At 43.7% G+C, this 9486-nt stretch overlaps 3 non-coding genes across 3 annotated transcripts; all 3 read right to left on the reverse strand.

Annotated features, from left to right (window-relative positions):
• Positions 1 to 229: 229 nt before the first annotated feature.
• TRNAI-AAU (transfer RNA isoleucine (anticodon AAU)) lies at positions 230 to 303 on the reverse strand. Its single transcript has one exon. It is a non-coding gene; the product is annotated as a tRNA-Ile (tRNA).
• Positions 304 to 3893: 3590 nt separating this feature from the next.
• On the reverse strand, positions 3894 to 3967 carry TRNAI-AAU (transfer RNA isoleucine (anticodon AAU)). Its single transcript has one exon. It is a non-coding gene; the product is annotated as a tRNA-Ile (tRNA).
• A 3768-nt stretch (positions 3968 to 7735) lies between these two features.
• Positions 7736 to 7809, reverse strand: TRNAI-AAU (transfer RNA isoleucine (anticodon AAU)). Its single transcript has one exon. It is a non-coding gene; the product is annotated as a tRNA-Ile (tRNA).
• Positions 7810 to 9486: the final 1677 nt, after the last annotated feature.

Genomic DNA, 9486 nt, shown 5'->3' on the forward strand with positions numbered 1-9486 from the left:
CTCCCTCCACCTCTCACGAGACATAGTCTGAGGCAGTGTCTCCATCTTGGAGAGACAATCCCTTGCACTTGTGTTGTTCTACTGGCACTGCCGGCTTGAGCTTTGGTCAGCAGTGGCAAAAGAAGGACTAATGGAAAGTGAACGTATACTGGAGCAACAGAGTTTATGGATTTATAAGAGCTTGATTAAATGAGAAAAAAAGAGTTTAGTTGAGAGAAAAAATGCAAGCTGGCCCGTACGGGGATTGAACCCGCGACCTTGGCGTTATTAGCACCACGCTCTAACCAACTGAGCTAACCGGCCATGAGTACTAAAGATATCCTTTTTCCATGTAATGCAGATAGATAGAAGAGTTGGTCTCCCTATTGCAATTCCTTCATACTTTTCTCCTTCCGCCCCCTGTCTGGATTTCAATAACAAGAGCTGTGGAGTGCTGCACGCCAGCCTCAGTGCCTCTTCTTTCACTCAATCTCACTGTGTGCTGTGATATCTTTGTAACATCGATTGTTGTCGGAAAAAAAGGAAAGGATGGATAGTATTTTTATTCTTTTACAACAAAACCCAAAATGCATCGGCTTGCTTGCTCATTAAGTTTACAAGGCCAGCTGCTTTTGAGATATTATAATTATAGTGGTTATTCGGCGTTGGAGGTAAGAGAGTTTTTTTTAGGTCTGGCCGTTCCTTCTGCTTCAAATTACTTGAGCTCATGTCAACAAAGTAACAACAAAACATAGCCAACGGTTCGTTGCTCAAGCCTTCCCTACTGCGCCTTCCCATGTCTCTCCTCCCGACCACAGTGCAGGAAATCTGAGTTTGCATTTGCGCGAAGAGACGTACAACACAAGAAGGCGCGCTTTTGTGCGCCGGGCACCACCCGGCCTGTGCATTCCTCACTGTCGTGAGATCAGTTTACTCAGCAGAGCATGACGCTGCAATTGGTTAGTAGGGCAGGCCTGACCAGAATAGTATATTTGGGGTCATGTATTTGATTGCATTTTTAAAACAGTAACAGAACTTAACTGCAATGTTTAAATAGGTCTATACATATTTAAACAGTGTCAATTTAATAGAAGAATTGTGGACAATTCAGAGGGGAGGCACCAATTTTTTTTTTTCCCATTGGGTGGATGCGGCATTAAAGAGTTTGAAGACCACTGGTCTAAGTGGACACTAATATACCTGGATGCTCCTGAATCCTCGCAACAGATGGCAGCAAACCTGGCTGGAGAGCTACTGTGTTGGACTGATCCTGTCGATTCAAGTGGTCTTTCCTAGAGAGTCGGAGGTCATGGAAATAGATGGAGTTGATGGTAATCTTCAGGGCTTTGAAGTTTTCCCATCATCATCTGTCTCAAAAACATGTGCTAGTAAAGACAGAGAATAAGGTAGCTGTCTTTTACATTAACCAACAGTGAAGCATGCATTCAAAATCCCTCAATGCAATAGCAGAACAATTGGGTTATTGGGCAGAGATCAACCTGTTGCACACGTCGGCAGAACACATCAAGGGCACCGACAATGTGATGGCAGACAGCTGGATGTTTCCAAATTTGCTGGAGTTGACGTTATCCAGGTCGTTGTTTTGAGAGATATGCCGAGAGTTTGTGAAACCCTTTCTGGATCTCTTTTCAAACAAGGACAATGCTCATCTTTGTCGATTCTGATCCAGGCTTCCGGAACAAGGAGCCTAGGTAGTGGACGTATTGGTGATAAAGTGGCTGAGAAGTCTCCTTTATACATTCCCCCACTTTTTATTGATCCAGATGGTTCTCTCCAAGTCTCAGCAGGGGGAGGGAACTTTATTCTTGTGGGCCCTTATTGGCCAGAGATGTCATGGTTTCCTCTTCTGAACCCCTGGCTCTTCTACCTCCTTGAGTACTGCTCAAGTGTGTCTCTCTCAGAACGTCGTCCCTGACCTTCTTGCTCCAACTCACTCTATCGCTTTGGAGGTTGAGAAGTCTGGACTGCTAGCAAAGGGTCTTTCCTCTTCCTTAGTGGAGTTAATTCAGCACTCCAGCAGGCCTTCTACTTCGAAGTCTTACTCAAAGAACTGGAAGTCTTTTGAGACGTGATGTTCTGCTCATGATCTTTTGGCACCTACCTGTAGTTTGTCTGCTATTTTGCATTTTCTTCTGAATGGGTTTCAGTTGAATCTCTTTCCACTCTGAAAGCTCATTGCTTTGCGATAAAGGTTTTTTGGGACTTTTCTGTACCTTCGTCGATGTTACAATCTTTGGTGTCTAGACTGTTCTGATCTTTTGTCAATTGTAAGACCAGTTGAAAAATCCCTTTTCTCCAACTCAGAATCTTCCTACTCTTTTATAGGCTTTGCAATTTTATCTCTTTGAGGATCTGGACACTGTAGACATAAAGATTGTTTCCTATAAAGTTATTTTCCTATTTCCTATCACCTTCCTGAAAACAATTAGGGAGCTGGGAGCCTTAAAATGCTGTCCTCTCTTCAGTTGATACTTTGGAAGATGGGGTAACTTTAAGGCCTAGCCTTACCTTTGCTGCAAAGGTTAAGTCTATTTTTGATAGAACTTAGGAAATAATTCTTCCTTCTTTCATTCCCTCTCCTTCCTCTCCGGAGGAACATTTGCTGAATACACTTGATGTTTAAAGATCTCTTTTCATTTATGTCACCAGGCCTCTGCAGTTCAGGAAAACCGACTCCTTGTTTGTGACTTTTGGACAGCCTGGAAAAGACAAGAAGGTGACTTTTATGACTCTGAGTAGGTGGATTAAGTTGTCAATTTGTCTGACTTTGCAAGGCTTTTTAGAATATCTTCAAGTTCAGGGATGGTCTACGAGAGGAATGGCCATCTCCTGGGTTGAATTCCAGTGAGTAACAATCTAGAAAATTCCTAGGGTGGCTACTTGGTCCTCAGAGCATACATTTGTCAAGCATTATGGCTTAATAATTTTTCTGTTTTGCATTTGAGTACCAATGTTTTGAACTCTGCATTACCCTTAGTCCATCTTGTCTTTGTCACAAACATTACATCCTGCCCACCTTCCCATCAGTCCTTTGGCAAGGGCTTGGCACCCAGGTTGGGTGCATGGGGCTAGCATTTAAGGATCCTCCTGTTCTTTCTTCCTGTTGGAAGGTGACATCACCTTACTTTGTAATGACTGTCACAAGGACGCAATGGACTAAGGCTAATGAAGATTACCAATAAGTAACCAACGCATCACCATTCTTTCTGAATGTGCGTGGCTCATTCCGCAGGACTTGTTCTTTGTATGATTCCTGGATTTTCAGAAGCCCTTTGATGGCAGCACCCCCACACTGAAAATTGTTTCAGCACCACTGTACAAGGGTCAGTTGTCATGCTAATCTGCGGCGTAAATTTGCATTGAAGTAGTCTAACTCCCCAGGCCTTGTCTTTTGCTCAATTTGCCTTTGTGAGTTTTCTCTCAATCGCTGTCGACTTCCTTTGATCTTTCTTTCTTCTTTTACTTCACCTTCGCCTTCAGTGTATCTTTCGGCCCTCTTAAGAGACACACCCCCTTGTAGCCACTTCTATACTTCTGTCACCTAATTATTTTCCTATCCTTTCCCCTGTAACGTTGCTGATCCTAGCTATAGCATCACTATCCAGAATCTGTTCACCTGAGTTATGTTCCTCTTATCCCCACGCATCTAATAATCAGCTCTTGGTCTCCCTCCCCCTCTCACGAGACATAGTCTGAGGCAGTGTCTCCATCTTGGAGAGACAATCCCTTGCACTTGTGTTGTTCTACTGGCACTGCCGGCTTGAGCTTTGGTCAGCAGTGGCAAAAGAAGGACTAATGGAAAGTGAACGTATACTGGAGCAACAGAGTGTATGGATTTATAAGAGCTTGATTAAATGAGAAAAAAGAGTTTAGTTGAGAGAAAAAATGCAACCTGGCCCGTACGGGGATTGAACCCGCGACCGTGGCGTTATTAGCACCACGCTCTAACCAACTGAGCTAACCAGCCATGAGTACTAAATCTATCCTTTTTCCATGTAATGCAGATAGATAGAAGAGTTGGTCTCACTATCGCAATTCCTTCATACTTTTCTCCTTCCGCCCCCTGTCTGGATTTCAATAACAAGAGCTGTGGAGTGCTGCACGCCAGCCTCAGTGCCTCTTCTTTCACTCAATCTCACTGTGTGCTGTGATATCTTTGTAACATCGCTTGTTGCCGGAAAAAAAGGCAAAGGATGGATAGTATTTTTATTCTTTTACAACAAAACCCAAAATGCATCGGCTTGCTTGCTCATTAAGTTTACAAGGCCAGCTGCTTTTGAGATATTATAATTATAGTGGTTATTCGGCGTTGGAGGTAAGAGAGTTTTTTTTAGGTCTGGCCGTTCCTTCTGCTTCAAATTACTTGAGCTCATGTCAACAAAGTAACAACAAAACATAGCCAACGGTTCGTTGCTCAAGCCTTCCCTACTTCGCCTTCCCATGTCTCTCCTGCCGACCACAGTGCAGGAAATCTGAGTTTGCATTTGCGCGAAGAGATGTACAACACAAGAAGGCGCGCTTTTGTGCGCCGGGCACCACCCGGCCTGTGCATTCCTCACTGTCGTGAGATAAGTTTACTCAGCAGAGCATGACGCTGCAATTGGTTAGTAGGGCAGGCCTGACCAGAATAGTATATTTGGGGTCATGTATTTGATTGCATTTTTAAAACAGTAACAGAACTTAACTGCAATGTTTAAATAGGTCTGGACATATTTAAACAGTGTCAATTTAATAGAAGAATTGTGGACAATTCAGAGGGGAGGCACCAATGTTTTTTTTCCCCATTGGGTGGATGCGGCATTAAAGAGTTTGAAGACCACTGGTCTAAGTGGACACTAATATACCTGGATTCTCCTGAATCCTCGCAACAGATGGCAGCAAACCTGGCTGGAGAGCTACTGTGTTGGACTGATCCTGTTGATTCAAGTGGTCTTTCCTAGAGAGTCGGAGGTCATGGAAATAGATGGAGTTGATGGTAATCTTCAGGGCTTTGAAGTTTTCCCATCATCATCTGTCTCAAAAAAATGTGCTAGTAAAGACAGAGAATAAGGTAGCTGTCTTTTACATTAACCAACAGTGAAGCATGCATTCAAAATCCCTCAATGCAATAGCAGAACAATTGGGTTATTGGGCAGAGATCAACCTGTTGCACACGTCGGCAGTACACATCAAGGGCACCGACAATGTGATGGCAGACAGCTGGAGGTTTTCCAATTTTGCTGGAGTTGACGTTATCTAGGTCGTTGTTTTGAGAGATATGCCGAGAGTTTGTGAAACCCTTTCTGGATCTCTTTTCAAACAAGGACAATGCTCATCTTTGTCGATTCTGATCCAGGCTTCCGGAACCAGGAGCCTAGGTAGTGGACGTATTGGTGATAAAGTGGCTGAGAAGTCTCCTTTATACATTCCCCCACTTTTTATTGATCCAGATGGATCTCTTCAAGTCTCAGCAGGGGGAGGGAACTTTATTCTTGTGGGCCCTTATTGGCCAGAGATGTCATGGTTTCCTCTTCTGAACCCCTGGCTCTTCTACCTCCTTGAGTACTGCTCACGTGTGTCTCTCTCAGAACGTCGTCCCTGACCTTCTTGCTCCAACTCACTCTATCGCTTTGGAGGTTGAGAAGTCTGGACTGCTAGCAAAGGGTCTTTCCTCTTCCTTAGTGGAGTTAATTCAGCACTCCAGCAGGCCTTCTACTTCGAAGTCTTACTCAAAGAACTGGAAGTCTTTTGAAACGTGATGTTCTGCTCATGATTTTTTGGCACCTACCTGTAGTTTGTCTGCTATTTTGCATTTTCTTCTGAATGGGTTTCAGTTGAATCTCTTTCCACTCTGAAAGCTCATTGCTTTGCGATAAAGGTTTTTAGGGACTTTTCTGTACCTTCGTCGATATTACAATCTTTGGTGTCTAGACTGTTCTGATCTTTTGTCAATTGTAAGACCAGTTGAAAAATCCCTTTTCTCCAACTCAGAATCTTCCTACTCTTTTATAGGCTTTGCAATTTTATCTCTTTGAGGATCTGGACACTGTAGACATAAAGATTGTTTCCTATAAAGTTATTTTCCTATATCCTATCACCTTCCTGAGAACAATTGGGGAGCTGGGAGCCTTAAAATGCTGTCCTCTCTTCAGTTGATACTTTGGAAGATGGGGTAACTTTAAGGCCTAGCCTTACCTTTCCTGCAACGGTTAAGTCTATTTTTGATAGATCTTAGGAAATAATTCTTCCTTCTTTCATTTCCTCTCCTTCCTCTCCGGAGGAACATTTGCTGAATACACTTGATGTTTAAAGAGCTCTTTTCATTTATGTCACCAGGCCTCTGCAGTTCAGGAAAACCGACTCCTTGTTTGTGACTTTTGGACAGCCTGGAAAAGACAAGAAGGTGACTTTTATGACTCTGAGTAGGTGGATTAAGTTGTCAATTTTTCTGGCTTTGCAAGGCTTTTTAGAATATCTTCCAGTTCAGGGATGGTCTACGAGAGGAATGGCCACCTCCTGGGTTGAATTCCAGTGAGTAACAATCTAGGGAATTCCTAGGGTGGCTACTTGGTCCTCAGAGCATACATTTGTCAAGCATTATGGCTTAATAATTTTTCTGTTTTGCATTTGAGTACCAATGTTTTGAACTCTGCATTACCCTTAGTCCATCTTGTCTTTGTCACAAACATTACATCCTGCCCACCTTCCCATCAGTCCTTTGGCAAGGGCTTGGCACCCAGGTTGGGTGCATGGGGCTAGCATTTAAGGATCCTCCTGTTCTTTCTTCCTGTTGGAAGGTGACATCACCTTACTTTGTAATGACTGTCACAAGGACGCAATGGACTAAGGCTAATGAAGATTACCAATAAGTAACCAACGCATCACCATTCTTTCTGAATGTGCGTGGCTCATTCCGCAGGACTTGTTCTTTGTATGATTCCTGGATTTTCAGAAGCCCTTTGATGGCAGCACCCCCACACTGAAAATTGTTTCAGCACCACTGTACAAGGGTCAGTTGTCATTCTCATCTGCGGCGTAAATTTGCATTGAAGTAGTCTAACTCCCCAGGCTTTGTCTTTTGCTCAATTTGCCTTTGTGAGTTTTCTCTCAATCACTGTCGACTTCCTTTGATCTTTCTTTCTTCTTTTACTTCACCTTCGCCTTCAGTGTATCTTTCGGCCCTCTTAAGAGACACACCCCCTTGTAGCCACTTCTATACTTCTGTCACCTAATTATTTTCCTATCCTTTCCCCTGTAACGTTGCTGATCCTAGCTATAGCATCACTATCCAGAATCTGTTCACCTGAGTTATGTTCCACTTATCCCCACGCATCTAATAATCAGCTCTTGGTCTCCCTCCACCTCTCACGAGACATAGGGCCTGATTCTAACTTTGGAGGACGGTGTTAAACCGTCCCAAAAGTGGCGGATATACCACCTACCGTATTACGAGTCCATTATATCCTATGGAACTCGTAATACGGTAGGTGGTATATCCGCCACTTTTGGGACGGTTTAACACCGTCCTCCAAAGTTAGAATCAGGCCCATAGTCTGAGGCAGTGTCTCCATCTTGGAGAGACAATCCCTTGCACTTGTGTTGTTCTACTGGCACTGCCGGCTTGAGCTTTGGTCATCAGTGGCAAAAGAAGGACTAATGGAAAGTGAACGTATACTGGAGCAACAGAGTGTATGGATTTATAAGAGCTTGATTAAATGAGAAAAAAAAGAGTTTAGTTGAGAGAAAAAATGCAAGCTGGCCCGTACAGGGATTGAACCCGCGACCTTGGCGTTATTAGCACCACGCTCTAACCAACTGAGCTAACCGGCCATGAGTACTAAATATATCCTTTTTCCATGTAATGCAGATAGATAGAAGAGGTGGTCTCACTATCGCAATTCCTTCATACTTTTCTCCTTCCGCCCCCTGTCTGGATTTCAATAACAAGAGCTGTGGAGTGCTGCACGCCAGCCTCAGTGCCTCGTCTTTCACTCAATCTCACTGTGTGCTGTGATATCTTTATAACATCGCTTGTTGCCTGAAAAAAAGGAAAGGATGGATAGTATTTTTATTCTTTTACAACAAAACCCAAAATGCATCGGCTTGCTTGCTCATTAAGTTTACAAGGCCAGCTGCTTTTGAGATATTATAATTATAGTGGTTATTTGGCGTTGGAGGTAAGAGAGTTTTTTTTAGGTCTGGTCATTCCTTCTGCTTCAAATTACTTGAGCTCCTGTCAACAAAGTAACAACAAAACATAGCCAACGGTTCGTTGCTCAAGCCTTCCCTACTGCGCCTTCCCATGTCTCTCCTGCCGACCACAGTGCAGGAAATCTGAGTTTGCATTTGCGCGAAGAGACGTACAACACAAGAAGGCGCGCTTTTGTGAGCCGGGCACCACCCGGCCTGTGCATTCCTCACTGTCGTGAGATCAGTTTACTCAGCAGAGCATGACGCTGCAATTGGTTAGTAGGGCAGGCCTGACCAGAATAGTATATTTGGGGTCATGTATTTGATTGCATTTTTAAAACAGTAACAGAACTTAACTGCAATGTTTAAATAGGTCTAGACATATTTAAACAGTGTCAATTTAATAGAAGAATTGTGGACAATTCAGAGGGGAGGCACCAATGTTTTTTTTTCCCATTGGGTGGATGCGGCATTAAAGAGTTTGAAGACCACTGGTCTAAGTGGACACTAATATACCTGGATGCTCCTGAATCCTCGCAACAGATGGCAGCAAACCTGGCTGGAGAGCTACTGTGTTGGACTGATCCTGTCGATTCAAGTGGTCTTTCCTAGAGAGTCGGAGGTCATGGAAATAGATGGAGTTGATGGTAATCTTCAGGGCTTTGAAGTTTTCCCATCATCATCTGTCTCAAAAAAATGTGCTAGTAAAGACAGAGAATAAGGTAGCTGTCTTTTACATTAACCAACAGTGAAGCATGCATTCAAAATCCCTCAATGCAATAGCAGAACAATTGGGTTATTGGGCAGATATCAACCTGTTGCACACGTCGGCAGTACACATCAAGGGCACCGACAATGTGATGGCAGACAGCTGGAGGTTTCCAAATTTGCTGGAGTTGACGTTATCCAGGTCGTTGTTTTGAGAGATATGCCGAGAGTTTGTGAAACCCTTTCTGGATCTCTTTTCAAACAAGGACAATGCTCATCTTTGTCGATTCTGATCCAGGCTTCCGGAACAAGGAGCCTAGGTAGTGGACGTATTGGTGATAAAGTGGCTGAGAAGTCTCCTTTATACATTCCCCCACTTTTTATTGATCCAGATGGTTCTCTTCAAGTCTCAGCAGGGGGGAGGGAACTTTATTCTTGTGGGCCCTTATTGGCCAAAGATGTCATGGTTTCCTCTTCTGAACCCCTGGCTCTTCTACCTCCTTGAGTACTGCTCAAGTGTGTCTCTCTCAGAACATCGTCCCTGACCTTCTTGCTCCAACTCACTCTATCGCTTTGGAGGTTGAGAAGTCTGGACTGCTAGCAAAGGGT

The sequence above is a fragment of the Pleurodeles waltl genome, unplaced genomic scaffold (genome assembly GCF_031143425.1).
Source record: "Pleurodeles waltl isolate 20211129_DDA unplaced genomic scaffold, aPleWal1.hap1.20221129 scaffold_418, whole genome shotgun sequence".
Classification (NCBI taxonomy): domain Eukaryota; kingdom Metazoa; phylum Chordata; class Amphibia; order Caudata; family Salamandridae; genus Pleurodeles; species Pleurodeles waltl.